The 18546-nt window shown below is 43.5% G+C and overlaps 1 protein-coding gene across 2 annotated transcripts in view; it reads right to left on the bottom strand.

The window, feature by feature from the left end:
- CTNND2 (catenin delta 2) overlaps positions 1-18546 on the bottom strand; it is a 935828-nt gene that overhangs the window by 367118 nt on the left and 550164 nt on the right. The gene's annotated exons all lie outside the window — the stretch shown is intronic.

Genomic DNA, 18546 nt, shown 5'->3' with positions numbered 1-18546 from the left:
CAGGTACAGATGTGAGAGTTGGACCGTAAAGAAGGCTGAGCACCAAAGAACTGATGCTTTTGAACTGTGGTGTTGGAGAAGGCTCTTAAGAGTCCCTTGGACTGTGAGGAGGTCAAACCAATCAATCCTAAGGGAAATCAACCCTGAATATTCATTGGAAGAATTGGTGCTGAAGCTGAAGCTCCAATAATTTGGTCACCTGATGAAAAGAGCTGACTCATTGGAGAAGAGAAGATGGGGGCGACAGAGGATGAGATGGTTGGGTGGCATCACTGATTCAATGGACATGATTTTGAGCAAGCTCTGGAAGACAGTGAAGGATAGGGAAGCCTGCCGCAGTCCATGGCATCACAAAGAGTTGGGCACGACTTAGTGACTGAACAACAACATATCTATGTAGCATGATGTTGTTATGGTTAATTTTATGTGCCAGTATGTACTCAGATTTTTGGTCAAACATTACCCCAGATATTTCTGTGAAGTTTTTTTTAGGTGAACAGACTTTGAGCAAAGCAGACTGCTCTCCATCATGCAGATGGGCCTCGTCGAATTAGCTGAAGGTCTGAAAAGAAGAAGACTGACTTTCCGGGAAGGAGAGGAAATTCTGCCACCAGACCCTCTTCAGACTTAAACTGCACCTCTTCCCTGGGTCTCCAGCCTGATGACATACCCTGAAAATTTTGGACTAGCCCACAGGTCACAATTAAATTAGTCAGTTTCTGAAATAAATCTCTCTTTATCTGCACATCCTGTTGGCTCTGTTTCTTTGGAAAAGCTTGATTCATAGGGATGCAGATGAATAACTGTCACAAATGCACAAAGCAGTTTATGGACACACATATGTGAATGACATGCCTAGGGCTGTGCAAAGTGATGGTCTTTATTTCTCAGTATAATAATGATTGGACCATATACAACCTTTATGGCAATGCAGAGGATGGTTTAAAATTCCCATTAACATGTAAGAAATGCTGCGGGATGGACTTAGAAAATTCTGAGGGCTGCATTTCAAATGAGTTTCATTTCTCAGGAAAGTGAATATGCCTCATTTTCCAGCATGAGAAGAAGATGACTTGATTTTCCTCAATTATAATTTAAATCACTGGACCAGTTCTAAAAACCATACTGAAGTGTTACATCAGAATATAAACTTCACGTCAATCAGTTGATTCAATCAATGCAAATTACCCATTTTCCTGGGCTGTTGTTTTTTTATTTTGCAACAGAAAAAATAATTTATCTCCCAATATGTATTATATTTTACAATGTGTTTTTTCATTATGAATTAGAGAAAAATACGCTGCGCTGGTTTCTGGATCATGTCAGACATCATTCAGGTATGAACTTAAACGCATTCTCAGCGCATATGTTACTCTAGGCAGATTCATGGCTGCAGGTTATTTCTCTTTTTACATGAAACATTATGTCAATATTTTAAGGTGATGTGGCATCAGAACCTCCTGCTGTATATTTAAAGCCCTGTGAGATCAGAACCACAAAAGAAACACAAATGCTAAGTGACACTGATATATTAAAAATCATCTCCAGTCATGTTCTTGTTTTTGTATAGAAACAGCTCACAAAATGTTTTCCAGTATGCCTTCAAGAAATTTCTTTAAAGATGACTTGGGGAAAACAATTGCTAATTAATTTTAACACCATGTCAATTATGCTAATAAAATTCTAATTAAAATCCTTGTGATGTAAATCAGTCTTTCTTTGTGTGTTGTATGTGCGTACGTCTGTTAATTATTACACAGGCTGTCAGTTGTCCGATACTTACTAGCTTTATCATGAATCTATACAGTGGGCTTGCCTGTATACAGATCTTTTGACTTATGCAGTTCTGCCTGCCATAAGCATTGGGCAAATTAATGGTGAAAGCCTAATATTTATGGTGCCAGGGAGGTCAGCTAATTGATGCTCATTAGGGAAATGAAACAAGCAGGAGAAATTAGCTTTTGTGAAGGACTAGAAACAGAGGATAGGGCAATTTGGACATTATCATATTTCAGGTTGATTATATGTGATTGTACAATGAAAAATATATAAACCTATAGCAACTTCTATGCTGTAAGATATGAGGGTTCCTTGGAGGGTATTTGTGCTTCCCTGTGGCTCAATAGGAAAAAAATCTGCCTGCAATTCAGGAGAGTCGGGTTCAATCCCTTGATGGGGAAGATCCCCTGGATAAGAAAATGGCAATCCACTCCATTCCTCTTGCCTGGAGAAATAATCTCATGGACAGAGGAGCCTGGCAGGCTACAGTCCACGGGGTTGCAAGAGTTGGACATGACTTAGTGAGCCCACCATCACCAACATGGGGGTGAGGTGGAGTGTGTTCAGGACTTTGTAACTTGAGATCCTGCCAAATGTGGAAACACCAGCAAAGCAAGTATGTCCATTTCAGCCCCTCCTACTTGCCTGGCCCTGTGCTTGGTTGTGGGGACACCACAAAACCAGATACAGGCAGACCCAGGGACGGAAGCAATAAGCTGAAAAGTGGAATACAGATTCTGCTGGGCTATAAAGAGCACCTCATTCTGGCTGAGAATCAAGGAGGGCTTCCTGGAGGAGGCTGCATTTGAGCACAGTTTTAAATGTCATGGTGGCTGACAAAGAGGGGGCAGGAAGGCATTTCACATAAGGAGCAGCATTTCCTAACAGCTCCTAAGTGAGAGAGAGCAATTTTACTGGGGGAACTGATATCTACCATCTGTTGAAAATCCCCCTCTTCGATTGGCAAGTGAATTTGGAAAGCAGCATGGCTCTTGGGTGGTAGAAAAGTAGCACCTGGTTTCAGGCTCCCTAGCTGCCAACCCTCATGGTGTAAGAGGAGAATAGATAGGGATAGGACCTGGCACCTCCACAAAGTAAACACTTTTTTCAATGATGGGGTAGCCAAACAGATGGTGAAAGTGCTTACATTTATATCCACAACAGCAATCAGCTCAAGACACTATCTTGTCATGAGTCTCAGGAGACACAGAAGCTAATTAGGATAACGAAACTTCCTAGCTTCTCCACTGCACATGTGCAACTGGTCAACCCACTGATGTCTACAAAAGTGAATTCTGGGAGAATCACACACAACACATATTTGCTCATAAATCTGAAAGGCCTATAATTAGGATTTTGCCACTTCTAAATTCCACTGATGTTGGAAGAAAATGTTCAAAACCTAATGAGAGCAAAGGCAGCCACAAAGGCACTAAATCTCCTCTACGTTTATGGAAACACTTGGGATTGAATCCTCATTTCAAAAGCAGACGTGCGGATGGACGTGTGCTCTGGAAAAGATCGTCTGCACGTGGGCCTCTTCTTCATGAGGAACCCGAGTTCTTGGTGATTTATCCTTCCTGTCGGCAGCATCCGAAATTCCCAGGCTGCCTTTACTACTGGATTCCTGAAGTGATGAGAAATTGGGGATGTAATCTTTGTGTTCAGCCTTCTTCCAAGAGACATAAATAATTCAAGTGAGACAGAAAGGAAGTTTCTTCTGTGTAGAAAACAAATAATTTTCACCTGTAAATACAGTTTTAAAATACTAACAAATGTGGACACTCAAGGGAGTATCAGATAAATTAGTCCAACTGAAGAACAAGCCAGAAAGTCTGCAAACTAAAATCCGTGGATCCTGGAGGGAACAGGCTGTTAGGATTCAAGATGCTGCATTTCATCCCTGCTTTTGTTATTTCATAGACGTTGTTGCTGTTATTCAATCGCTAAGTCACATCTGACTCTTTGAGACCCCATGGATTGCAGCATGTTGGGCTTCCCTGTCCTTCACCATCTCCTGGAGTTTGCCCAAGTTCATGTGCATTGAGTTGGTGATGTCATCCAACCTTCTCATCCTCTGTCATCCCCTTCTCCTCCTGCCTTCCATCTTTGCTGGCATCAGGGTCTTTTCCAATGATTGGCTCTTCACATCAAGTGGCCAAAATATTGGAGCTTCTGCTTCAGCATCAGTCCCTCCAGTGAATATTCAGGGTTGATTTCCTCTAGGATTGACTGGCTTAATCTCCTTGAAGTCCAAGGGACTCTCAAGAATCTTCTCCAGGACCACAGTTCAAAAGCATCAATTCTTCAGTGCTCAGCCTTCTTTATGGTCCAACTCACATCCATACATGATGACTGGAAAAACCATACCTTTGACTAGATGGACCCTTGTTGGCAAAGTGATGAGAAGCTCCCAAGTCCAAGGCTGTGTGACAGACACAAGAGACACACGGGGCAGAGCAGAAGATTCTCAGTCCCTCGTGTTCCACGTCTAATTTCAGCCAACAATGCAGGGGACATCTCCCTGTAGCTCAGATGATACAGGAGTATGTGTCATGGTCTTGTACTTTCTGCCTGGGGTCATCACCAAAATGACACCAGCCCACTTGGCTCCAGGTAAGCACAGCCCAGAAGTGCAAGGAAGTTAATGTCCCCAGAGAACCTGAAACGACTGGAAGCTGATGGATGAACAGCTGCCTCCTTGGACCACTAGAGGAAGCGTTCCTCTGCTTCCTGCAATTCAACCCCTCACTCAGCACCTTGGCAGTGACTTTGATGGTCAATGCTTAGGTTATTTTCCCTCCTTCCCTGCCTCACTCTCCCGCTTTCTGGGATCACCTAAGACATACACAATCTACACCCAAGGCTTTGTCTCAGTGTGGACTTTAGCTCTGGTCCAACTTGGACCAGAGCTAGAGAAGAGATCACCAAGTTGGTCTGAATCACCAAGTGGCCTGGCAAAAGCAGGGTGGTTTTGACTTACGTTTTGTCTAAGACTTTGGGGGCAGAGGAGAACAAACCGAGCTGAAGAAGCAGCAGGAGGGGAGGCTGGGGATGGGGAGGTGAGCAGCGGGCCTGTGATGAGATGCTGAGATGCTGGCTGGAAGGCGGCCAGGATTCACCTCATCCTGAGCATCCATCTCGAATTCTGAGAACCCTGCTATTTGCCAAGCAGCCAAGTGGTCCGCTAGCCTCACTTCCACTGGGACACAGTGCCCAGACAGACTGCTGCTGGTTTTCCCACTTTTTTTCTTGTAATCTAGGCTTGGAAATACACTTTGCTTGGAAGCCAGAGCTTATGCACCTGTATACACATACACATGTATATTTATATTTATTAGGTATTTATTGGGTATATAAATGAACAAAAAGGTCATAAACTTCATTCTTACTACATGTGATGCAAGCTAACCCCTTCCATTCTGCCATGTTCTCTCATTCTCTCTGACTCTTGTTTTATAAAACTGATTTCACAACCCTGACTAACTGGTTGCAATCTGCAGCTTAAAAATCACAAGTCTAGACCAGTCTTCCTAGAATTCTGAGAAACCACCTCTCCTTTCTGTGCCTTGCTGTCTTGCTTGGTGAAATGATAAAGAGGAAACAGTCTGATGATAGAAGCTCTTTCTGCCTTTCAAAGAGTTTTATGTGTCGATGTCAAATTCATAATAAAATGTCAGGTCATACACTCCATATTCCATTAATTTTAGTAGCTAACAGAGGACACAGTTTAAATGAAAAAGCTAGGTGCTGTGTTATTTTTTTTTTCCAAAAAATATGTTTGCTAAGATGTTACATATCGTTTTAGCAGTATTATAATTTATATTCAAAATTAGGATACACAGTATTACAATACCCTACACGCGAACCTTCAAGCTGTGAGCTTTCAAAGCTGCGAATGTGCAGTCCATCAGCATCAGGCGTGAGTGAAGTCACAGCTGGCCCTCCGTCTCCTACCGCTGATAACTCTTCAGCTCTACCATCTCCCACGTCTTCTCCCTCCTCCAGTCAGTAATTCTTCTTGCCTGTTCACTCGACGCCAGCCCCAGTGTGCCAGCTGTTTTACTGTACTCCTGTACTTTTCAAGATACTGCAAGATTCTAAAATCTTTATTTTTTTGTCTCTCTTTGTTTTTTATGTATTATTTGTGTCACAGTATCATAAACCTATTACAGCACAGTATTATACAGCCTATTGTGTTAGCCGGGTACCTAGGCTAACTTTGTTGGACTGATGAACAAATTCAACTCATGAACGCGCTCTTGGAATGGAATTTGCTTTTATGTAGGGGGCTTTTCATTTCTTTATCTCTGATATATTCGAGGCTTTAAAAAAATCAGTTCTGCTTCTCCCACCGTTCTCCTCACTCTGTTGGCCTAAAAGCGATCACGTGTCTTTACAGTTAACAGTCTTCTCCGTTCAGACACAGACGTCCTGCCAGGCTCAGCTGGGAAGCCCTCCCTTCCTGCCTCCTCCTTGGCTGTGTCCCCACACCACTCTAGACTCATCAGACCCTGGGGCTGTCTTCTGTTTATGCGGCTCTGAGAACTTGAAGAACAGAACCTGTGATTCTCAGCACTCAGAGCACCTCACACAGTACCTGACACAATCCAGGGGACCGTGAAACATCTACAATAGGAATCAAATACATCCTGTCTTTGATAGTTTCACTCGGATGTTCCTAGGTGCTCGTATCTCAAGCCCTGATGCCATTTCTCACAGAAAGAGCAACTGTTTACTAGCACAGTGAAAATACTCTGCACTTTCCAATTAGACTGCCTATGGCATCGTCTTTATTGAATTTGGTCAGAAAAACAGTCGTTGAGTATTGGGGGAGTTTTTTATAGTCTACTCAGAAGACAGCAGCTCCACACACTCCCCACTGTGCCTCAGGAACATATACTCATTCTCCTGAAGTTCAAGTTCTGAAGTGTCTTTTGTGTCAATCAGAATCCTTTGTTCGCAGGTGACAACAATGCAAGCCAAAACCAAAACGCAAGCAAACAACAACAGTGGCTCCCCAGGCCAGGGGCGCGTACACCAGGCTCCTGTAGCCTCCAGAAGGGCAGGCTCAGACGGAGCCCAGAGCCCCTCTCTCCTGGGTCCCCACCACTGGTTCTCTGCAGATCCAGCACCTCATCTCTTCTAAGGACTCCTCCGCTCCGGCTCCTCAGTCTTCACCACCAGAGATAAGCACACATCACCCTTTTTGGTCCCAAGTCCAGACATTCCAGGGAAGGGCTCCTGTGGGCTCCACCTGCGTGAGGTGCTGCACTCCAGACCACCACCGTTGGCAGGCGGTGGGACGCTGTGAATGGTCACCTCTGGAAAAATCCCTATCCTCGTGAGAAAAACCATCATCCTTAGAAAATGACTGCTCCCCTGGCAACCACATGGATGGAGCCCAGAGAAACATGTTTCCTAGAAGAGAAGCAGCTACTGTTCCAGACACAGAAACTGATGGATATCTGCAGAACAGTCTGGGAGCGTAACTCCGTTTTCACATCCTTTTACAATATTCATTCATAGCAATTTCCCCCATTATGGGCAAACATCCACTCTTTTACTACGTAAGCCTCTTTAAGTAATTTAAATTTGCATCTCAGCCCTTAAACCAGGTTTTAAGCTGTATGGGAAGAAAGTAGGCTTTTAATTTTGTTTAGAACTAATCACTGTGATTGTGTCTTCTCAGCCCTTTTGATTTGTTGCCCACATAGCCAATGACAGTGCCTTTTGCACCCAACTTTAGTTCCAACAATAAATAGTCTTGGATAATTTCTACTTCCACCATGTCTTTATTCCTTCAAATAATCACTTTTATGTTGAGATACATTTTATCCATATATACCTAATTTCATAGGAATAAACATCCCTAACTTCATGGTGTTAGACAAATGATCTTGAATGCAATCAGAACTGACCTTCAGAGAAGATCTTTCAAAACTACAAAAAGAATCATATAAAAGGATGTGTCTCACTGAGGACATTGGTTTGACTCAATATCAGTCTTTCTACATGATTTCTGGAGTTGCCCCTCACTCTCAGATCCCTCTTTTACATGAAAAGACAGAAGTCAAAATCTGAGTCTTTTAAAAAGACTTACGGGCTTAGCAAAAAAGTAACCTTAGCTATTTCTTTAACTTAATATAGTAAAGCAGGATGTGCTTCCCTTGGGGCTTGGTGGTAAAGAATCCACCTGCAATGCAGAAGCTGCCGGAGATGGAGGTTCGATCCCTGGGTTGGGAATATCCTCTGGAGAAGGAAATGGCAACCCACTCCAGTATTCTTGGGCTTCCCTGTGGCTCAGCTGGTAAAGAATCCGTCTGCAATGCAGGAGACATGGGTTCCATCCCTGGGCTGGGAAGATCCCCTGGAGGAGGAAATGGCAACCCACTCCAGTATTCTTGCCTGAAGAATCCCATGGACAGAGGAGCCTGCTGGGCCACAGACCACAGGATCACAAAGACTTGGACACAACTGCAGAGACTTAGCACACGTGCTGAGTAAAGCAGGATACGCTGGGCCCTAAATAAGGGACATGGGGTGGTAGCTAGTTTGGTGAGGTTTAAGATCCCCTGGAGAAGGAAATGGCAACCCACTCCAGTACTCTTGCCTGGAAAATTCCATGGACAGAGGAGCCTTGTAGGCTAGAGTCCGTGGGGTTGCAAAGAGTCGGACACGACTGAGCGACTTCACTTCAATTGTGCTGTTGACTTGAGCAGAGTTCCAGGGAATTAACATTTCACCTGCATTAGGTCTGGACACATGAAGTTAAGCTACTGGAGAGAAAGAAATTGAACACGTGCAGAGAAGCTGAGACAGAGCGATCAAGCATTAGCCATCTTCGGGGTGTCGTGGCTGGTGTTGCATGCTTCCCTGACATCACTAGGTGGCTGCTTCTGACCCAGGTTCCCTCCAAGTGGGATTCCTCCACCTGGCAGGTGATGTCAACTGAAGGCAAAAGGCTTCTTTCCACAAATCTGCTACCTCTAAATTTCCCTTTCTCAATATTTTTCCGCAGTACCAGGTTTTCCCATTATTCAAAGCCAGAAATTTTGGAGTAAATTTCAATTGTCTTCTCCCTGTTTATGTTCCCTCTCCAAATACCATCGTAATTTCTGCACAGGCCTTCTCTTCTTCTTTGGTACGGTTTTTCCCTTTCCTGTGGGTGAATCTATCATCTTTCTGAGTTCCAGCCAGTGCCCACCACTTCCAACTCTTTCTGCAATCATTTCCAGATTAGTCTTCCTAAAATGCAACCCTGCACATGCCAATCACCTGCTCAAAGTCCTCGGTGCTTTCCTGTTGCCTTTAAAGAAAAATTTCAAGAAAAAGTCTGGTCCCCTGCTACCTGCCTCCAACCTATGTCTCCAGATGAATCTCTTGAATTCCCTCATGGGTGCTGTCAATCCAGTCTATTCATTTTTCTCCAAACATGTCTCTAGTTTTACAAACTGTCAATTTCCCAAATCTTCAATAACTTGAGACAAAAATTACCTGAATGCCTGGCATAAAATAGTCCGCATATCAATGTCTGTGGAATGAATGAAACGATTCATAACATAAGAATGAAACCATATGTCCATGACACACAGATCAAAAGATTTTTTTGTTTTTTCTTTTCTTGGATGACTGGCAAAATTTTTATCTAAATCCCATGTTTCTCATCAGGATTTCATTTACAATTTTTACTTGATATACCAACCAGATACAAAAAAATTTTTCTAAATCGCAAAAATTAAGTACTCCCCTGACCCCTCCAACTCTGTTCCTCCTTTCCAGTTTCTGTCTCAGTCCATGGCAGTGATATTTGATCCAGTTGTCAAAACCAGAACCTCAGGACTGTCCTTAGTTCCACCCTCTCCCAATCACCATTTAAGAGTTACCTACACTGCAATACGACAAAAAAAAAAAAAAAAAAACGTAGAAAAACCTCATATTCACTGTTGTTCAGTCACTCAGTCGTGTCTGACTCTGAGACCCCATGGACTGCAGCACACGAGGCTTCCCTGTCCTTCATCATCATCCACAGCGTGCTTAAATTCACATCCATTGAGCCGGTGAAGCCATCCAACCATCTTGTCCTCTGTCATCCCCTTCTCCTCCTGCCTTCAGTCTTTCCCAGCATCAGGGTCTTTTTGAGCTTAGTAAATGCTATGGGTTGAGCTGTATTGCCCCAAATCCATCTGTTGGAGTCCTGCCTCTAAGTACTTCAGAATGCATCTTCAGGGACGTCCCAGGTGGTCCAATGGAACCCACCTTGCAAGGCAGAGGATGTGGGTTGGATCCTTAGGGAACTAAGCTGTCACATGCCACAGAGCAACTAAGCCTCCACACCGCAACTGGCCAGTCTGCGTGCAACCAAGATTTGAGATACCCGAATGTACAACTAAATAAAATGAAAACAAAGACCAACAAAGGCATCTCTATTAGGCACAGTTAGTTAAGATGAGGTCCGCCTGCAGTAGGTCCAGTATGACTGGCTGGAGTCCTTATAACAAGGGGCCATTTGGGCACTTAATATTTTGGCCACCTTATGTGAAGAGCTGACTCACTGGAAAAGACCTTGATGCTGGGAAAGACTGAAGGAGAAGGGGGCATCAGAGGATGAGATGGTTAGATAGCATCACTGACTCAATGGACATGATTTTGAGCAAACTCTGGGAGATAGCAGAGGACAGAGGAGGCTGGTGTGCTGCAGTCCATGGGTGTTGCAAAGAGTCAGACACAGCTGAGCACCGAGCAACATGTGAGCATAGACATGCACACAGGGAAAACACCACATGCAGTCTGGTGTTTCCTGAAGCTACTAGAAGATTCTCCCTCAGCACCTTCAGGAGGAGCATGACCTTGCCAACACCTTGATCTCAGACTTCCAGCTTCTAGAACTGCATAACAGTCCATTTCTATCGTGTAAGCCCCTCAGTTCACAGCATTCTGCTTTGCCAGCCCTACTAAACTGATACACTGAGTCCTAGCTAATGGGCTAGAAGGTTTTTCAGCCTGACAGTTCTTTAATGCTCACAGTAGCCAGGGAGTCATCTGCGGTTAGGGATTCACACACCATTTCCCCATTTTCTAGCTGGAAACAAATGCTCAGAAAGATTAAGTACTAAAGCTATCACCAGATACAGATAGCAGAGCAAACCAAAACATCTGTGATTCTAAAACTCAAGTTCATATCCACTCCATTTCCGGCCCCTGGTAGACCTCTCCTGACACTGTTCCAGGCTGGAAAAAGGTCACACAGGCGGCCCTTCCACTGTTCCAGTTCTCTATACTACAGAATTTCCATTTAAGACATTCCTTAAGGTGGCTCAGCTGGTAAAGAATCCGCCTGCAATGTGGGGGACCTGGGTTTGATCCTTGGGTTGGGAAGATCCCCTGGAGAAGGAAAAGGCTACCCAATCCAGTATTCTGGCCTGGAGAGTTCCATGGACTGTATAGTCCATGGGGTCGCAAAGAGTCACACGTGACTGAGCGACTTTCGTGTTCACTAAGGTGCCACATGGAAACAGAAACTTTACTGTATTTTAGACAAAGCCCATGTTCGCCAAAAGGTCCCAAAGACAACCTTATTTTTATCTAATTTATCAGACGTGCTATTTAAAATGAAACGAGTCATGAACACATTGAACATGCTTGGCTGCACCTTTTTTACTGTTTCTTTTATGAGGCAAACACGCTCATGCTCACGCTCAAAGAAATTAAAATGGTAGCATCACACTGTGCACAAATAATGAAAATTAAATTCTGAAACATCTCAAAGTTGATATTTGGTCCTAATATCTACTGTGTGAATGAGTGAAACAACAACCAACAATCCAAAGACTGACTCGCTATTTCAAAGAGAGGAATGATAAAAACTACGGAATACAGAACGTTACTGCCTTTTCTTTAAGCATTAACTAGACTACTACTCTAAGAAATGTGTGCTTTTTTTTTTTTTAATATATATATCCTAGGGCAGAGTTGTGAGTTTTTCTGTAAACTTCTCTTTGAGGGAAAGCAGTACTCAACACAACACAGACTAGGGGTAATCTAGAAAGGGCAGTTCTCAAAGTCTGGTCCAGGAACCCCTGGACTCCTTCCTGGGAACCTTGTAAGGATAAGACTACTGTCAGATGGATAGTTAAGATTTTATTTGCACTTTCAACTCTGTGGACATTCCCACTGAAACTGCAGAAACAATGGTGGGTAAAATGGCTAGTACCTTCAAAGGAATCAAGCCAGTGATATGACACTGTCTTGGAGCTGTTATATCCTTCACTGTCACATGCTTGCAGTAAAAAAAAAAAAAAAAGAAAGAAAAAAAATGTTCCAATTAAGATTGTCCTTGACGTGCAGTAAAAATTGATTAATTTTATTACATCTTGACCCTTGATGGCACTTCTCTTTAATATTCTGGGTGATAAAATGGAAAACACACATAAAGTTCTCTTGCTTTATGATGGTTTTCTCCTGGAGAAGCACCTACTTGTGTGTTGAGTTGTGAAATGAACTAGCTGCTCTTTTCATGAGACACTGATTTTACCTGAAAGAAAGACTGACAGATAAGCTACGGTTACTCAGTCCTGGGTGGACGCAGGCATTTTCTTATGGGTCTAATGACATAGGAAGGGTCTCTCATCAAGTACTAACAGTATTCACGCATTCATGAGAAATACGTATTAGCATGTGGAAACGCCTGGAACGCCGACCTTGAATGTAAACATTTCCCAGTACTTACAGACTTTCTGAGATTGTTGGTAAAACTAAGAAATATGACTTGCAAAAATGTATCATTTAATGAAATACACCAACATTTAGAATATGTTCATAACCAGCTATTTATGCCAACACATCCATGCATAAAAGATCCATTCAATGCATTTATGATACATTCAAGATAGAGCAATGGATTTTAGGTAACATAAAGTTCATTGCAATATTTGAAAACACCTTACTTCTACTAACCTCTAAGAAACTACAACTTACAGAATTTTGGTATAGTATCATAAAATATCTACCAGTACCTAAAAAGCTATGAAAATAACCCTTCATTTTCCAACTATATATCTGTGTGATATATATCTTTCTGAAAGATATATATCTATATCTTTCTTCTTGTATTTCAAATAAAATATATTGTAACAGACTAAACAAAGAAGTAGATATAAGACCACAGCTGTCTTCTATTAAGACAGACAGGAGAATATATAAAAATAATCAACAAGGACCTACTGTATAGCACGGGAAACATGAGCCAGCACTCTGCAACAATCTACAAAGGAGAAGGAGCCATGAAGGAACAGATACACGTGTATGGATAACTGCTCTACTTTGCCGGGCCTCCCTGGTGGCTCAGCGGGAAAGAATCTGCCTGCAATGCCGGAGACCCGGGTTTGATCCCTGGGTTGGGACGATCCCCTGGAGGAGGGCATGGCAACACACTCCAGAATTCTTGCCTGGAGAATCCCAGAGGAGCCTGGCAGGCTACAGACCATGGGGTCACAAGGAGCCAAGCACGACTGCAGCCACTTGGCATGCACACTTGAAACTGACACAACGTTGTGAGTCAACTCTAATCCGATATAATATTTTAAAAAAGGCAACAGACTGAATTTTGGGGGGTCCTTGTGTTAAGTTATTCAGTCGTGTCTGACTCTTGCAACCCCATGGACTGTGTAGCCTGCCAGGCTCCTCTGTCCATGGATTCTCCAGGCGAGAGTACTGGAGGGAGCTGCCATTTCCTTCTCCACAGGGGGATCCTTATCTTACTCCTATTTGGCTTTTTCTCGTTGCTCAGGGAAGACCTTTCATAACCCCTAGAAAAGTTCCTAAGAAATGACTTGAAAGTCAACAATTTAATACATCTGAGAGAGTCATGTAAGTTCTAAAACCCAAGAAACTAGTCACTGATTCATTAAATTATTATGAAAATATCAGCAAAAAAGCCACACAGAGATTTTTTCAAAAATATAAAAGAATGCCATATTTCAGAAAATAGTTATTTTAAAAGAAATATTTACTTTGATATATAATGGGTTTATTATGACTTTAAAATGAATTCCTAATGAATATGTTACACTCCATATTTAAACTTTTCAAATTTAACATCAGACACAGTCAATATTAGAGGCTTCCCAGGTGTCTCAGTGGTAAAGAATCTACCTGCATTGGCGAGAGAGGCAGGACACATAAGTTCAATCCCTGGGTCAAGAAGATTCCCTGGAGGAGGAAATGGCAACCCACTCCAGTATTCTTGCCTGTGAAAACCCATGGTTAGAGGAGCCTGGCAAGCTATAGTCCATGGGGTCACAGAGAGTCAGACATGATTGAGCAACTGATCATGAATGCACGGTAAAGGTATATATTCATAGATGTTACTCACATAGACAAAAGCTTTTTCAGTTTTTCTGTATTTATTTAGCCTGTTGTAGAGGTGAAAAGACCAACATGTCTGAGAACCACTGTCCCAGAGGATTTGGGTGGGAGGAGTGAGGACTAGGAAGCAACTGGCTGAAGTATACAGCACTCTGAATTTTATTCCAGGACACAGAAATGTATTAATATTTCACCCCCCCCATCAGCAAACCAGTTTCCAAGAGACCACTGTTTTTGGTTATTTTCACCTCAAAATGCACAGTGATAATTGAGATGAAATGAAAACACCATCTTCCCTAATGTTTAAATACCAATTAGCACCTTACACCCTGTAGTCCATGGGGTTGCAAAGAGTCAGGCATGACTTAGTGACTGAACAGCAACAACCCTGGACAAGCTGGCTGACAAAGGAGTTTGGTGCTGAGCACAGCCTTACAAAGTTGTCTTTCTTTTGCCCAGGGATATAGCATTTCTCGGAGAAGGCGATGGCACCCCACTCCAGTACTCTTGCCTGGAAAATCCCATGGATGGAGGAGCCTGGTAGGCTACAGTCCATGGGGTCTTGAAGAGTCAAACACGACTGAGCGACTTCCCTTTCACTTTTCACTTTCATGCATTGGAGAAGGAAATGGCAACCCACTCCAGTGTTCTTGCCTGGAGAACTCCAGAGACAGGGGAGCCTGGTAGGTTGCTGTCTATGGGGTCACACAGAGTCAAAAACAAATGACTTAGCAGCAGCAGCATAGCATTTCTAAGTTAGTAAACTTTCACATAAGGAACTAAGCCACTGAAACTGCATCCAGTCATCAAGGTTCTGCTATGTCACTTCAGTTGTGACTCTGTGCGACCCCAGAGACTACAGCCTACCAGGCTCCTCCGTCCATGGCATTTTCCAGGCAAGAGTACTGGAGTGGGGTGCTATCGCCTTCTCTGCATCAAAGGTTCATGCCTTACCAAAAGCATGCCCATTTTAAAATTATAACTAAATCCTTAGGAATAATCGGTTGTCTTTTGTTTCCTATACTGTTAATTGCTAAGTTGCGTCAGACTCTTTGCGACCCCAGGGACTGCAGCCCACCAGGCTCTTCTCTCCATGGGATTTCCCAGGCCAGAATACTGGAGTGGGTTGCCATTTCCTCCTCCTGGGGATCTTTCAGACCCAGAGGTTGAACCCACGTCTCCTCCATCTCCTGAACTGGCAGGTGGATTCTTTGCTGGTGAGCCACCTGGGAAGTCCCCTTTTGTTTCCTGAATAGATGCTGAAGCTTGGTAATAAATGTATAAGTTGAAGAGTAAAATTCCCTTTCTCCTAAACTCTTTATAGTTTAAAATATCTAAATAATTAGATTAACTCTCAGTTAGCTATGTCTCTCATCAAGCTAGCTCTATTAATTCTATGATCCTGTTTTTCTGGCAATCTTATCTACAAACACGTTCCTTATGGGGAATTTTGTAATTGTTTCTGCCAGGTCTATTTACTTAATCAATATAAAAATGTGTTTCGGAGCACAGGTTATAACCATGAATCCAAACTCCATCATATACCTCTGAGTGATGCTCATCAAGCGACACGTGTGTGTGCATCTCAGCTTCCTCTGCTATGAAGTGGGGCTACTGATAGTACTGCACAGGGTCTGGTGAGAATTAACCTGAGTTCTGTTTGGTGAGCGCACTTCAGAACAATGCCTGTTGTGTGGAGGTCCCTTATTAGAGCACAGCTGATAAATATATTTACTTGGGTCATCTTTCTATTACCAGAACTCTTATACAGATGGATAATTGCTCCCTCTGGCTATGAGTTAAAGAGTCTCTCTAGTGGATTATGTTAAGAGAGGATAAAATGACATATTTGCATCTCCGTCGGCTCTCAGTCAACTCTTTCGGCTGTCTTTCTATTTGCTTCTCTTCTTGTCTTTGTTTTCGTTCAGTCGCTCAGTCATGTCTGACTCTCTGCGATCCCACGGGCTGCAGCACGCCAGGCTTCCCGGTCCTTTACCATCTCCTGGGGCTCGCTCAGACTCATGCCCATTGAGTCAGTGAAGCCACCCAACCATCTCATCCTCTGCCATTCCTCTCTTTAATATCTGTCTTGTTTACTCACGGTTCATAGGCTTTGGATTGGCTGTGCTGCACTGTTTTGTGTCAATTTCACTATTCAACTTGTGAAAGTTTAACTATCATTTCTGTACTTGTCACACACACAAGCACACACCAAGCTCTTTTCACATCTGTTATCTTGAGAAGCTGACACCTCAACACAGTCACCACCATCTCACAGTTGAAGACAATGAGACTCGGCACAGAAAGTCCCGCCTAAGGTCACAAAACTCAAAGTAGCTGACTCGAGACAGCACTCAAGCTTCATGCTCCCAATTTCACATGTGCCAAGGACACACTTTGTTGTGCTGACACTCCTGAAGAGTGACAGCCTTTCCTGTTGTCGTATGTCATGGAGTCCTTGTGGGTGTTTCTATTCTCTGCTTTCATCATCTTGAGAGAATCTGCCTCGCAGCCTACCAAAAGGATCTCTGGGTTGTCTCGGGTAGACACCCGTAGGGGCCATATTGTTCCTAGCTGAGGGCACTTCCAGATTAAGGCCATCAAGGAAAATAACTGCAAAGCTTTGATGATTAGAACGCTGGGGGCCTTGGGCAGCCAGGAGGAGACTGCAGATAGCTCAGATCCTTAATCATGGGGTGGTGAGGGAGATTCAGAAAGGGCAGGTACCATCAGTGCGTCTCATCACTCATGCATCTTGTAAAAACGGAGGCCTTTATGTTTGCTGATTGATGGGTATGAAACATACACGTGAAAACACAGGATGCTTTCAAAAGAAATGGTTAGCTTTCCTGGTTGTTGTCATTCAACCATTCACTTCTAAGCTTGATCATCTTGAGTGCTATGGAGTCTGTGGTCTCTGGGGGAGCACACACCCCCTCCTTCAGGAGGAATCTCAACCACCCAGGCCCATGGCATCATGAATCCTATGGATAACACTCAGATTCTGTGAATGGGGAAAATAGATAAAATTTCCCAGTCTTATGAGAAGAGAGAGGGATGATGATCCTGGAGGAAGAAGGTGTTGAAAACTTCACTGAAGGGCAGGGTAGGTAGAGGAAACACAAGGTTTTGTTATGTCTGGGGAAATTTAAGTGGAGAAAACTATACTGCCTCCTGGGCCTCCAGCCCTTGGCCATCACTGGCAACCTCAGAATGCTTGTTGTCATATTTTCACGATTCCCTGGGTGCAGCCATCCTCCCCACTGGCTCCATCTCTCCTGGGGATTTCCAATGTGAGGACCAAGCTAGGACTTCCACTGACTATAGAACCCTCTCATCATCCACACCCTCATTCAACCCAGAAGTTTCTGGATTTAACAAATAAATATACAGGATGCCCAATTAACCTTCAATTTCAGACAAACAAGACTTTAGTGTAAGTATACCCCATACAATATTCAGGACATTGTTATACTAAAATGTGTCTGTATTTCTGATCTTTCAACTCATGGTTGCTGGGGGTGGGAAGGGATAGTTAGGAACTTTGGGAAGGTCATGTATACACTGCGGTATTTAAAATGGACAACCAGCAAAGACCTATGCGTAGCACATGGAACCCTGCTTAATGTTACATGCCAGTCTGGATGGGAGGGGTGTTTGAAGGAAAATGGATGCGTGTATATGCATGGCTGAGACCCTGACTGTTCACCTGAAGCTACCACAACACTGTTTATCGGCATACCCCAATACAAAATGTTTAGGCTATTAAAAAAAAAATTGCACGGCCCATCTGTTACCTGGCAACTACAGACCCAGCCACTATCTTTTCAGCCCCTCCTCCTCCTTGTCCTTGAGCAGCCCCATCCTCCCAGTCCCCTCCCCTGAAGGGAACAGGCTTGTGGAAACAGGGAGCAGGCAGGGATGGTCTCCTCAGACAACATGGACCTGAAGCTCAATCTTCCCCAGGAATTACAGATGGTGGAGGGGGAGGAAAAAAAAAGCCAAATAATAACTAAGAACTTACTATCTGATCCTCCCACATCTGCTTCCTTATCTGTTGTTGCTGTTCAGTCGCTAAGTCACGTCTGACTCTTTGCAACCCCATGAACTGCAGCACGCCAGGCTTCCTTGTCCTCCACTATCTCCCGGAGTTTGCTCAAACTCATGTCCATTGAGTTGGTAATGCCATCCAAGCATCTCATCCTCTGCTGCCCTCTTCTCCTTTTGCCTTCAATTTTTCCCAGCATCAGGGTCTTTTCCAATGAGTCAGCTCTTTGTATCAGGTGGCCAAAGTTTTGGAACTTCAGCTTCAGCAGCACCTCTTCCAATAAGTATTCAGGATTGATTTCCTTTAGGATGGACTGGTTGGATTTCCTTGCAGTCCAAGGGACTCTCAAGAAT

This window comes from Capricornis sumatraensis, chromosome 18 (genome assembly GCF_032405125.1).
Source record: "Capricornis sumatraensis isolate serow.1 chromosome 18, serow.2, whole genome shotgun sequence".
In the NCBI taxonomy this organism is placed as follows: Eukaryota; Metazoa; Chordata; class Mammalia; order Artiodactyla; family Bovidae; genus Capricornis; species Capricornis sumatraensis.
Note: the sequence above shows the minus strand (reverse complement) of the source record. Positions and strands in the feature narration are given on the sequence as shown.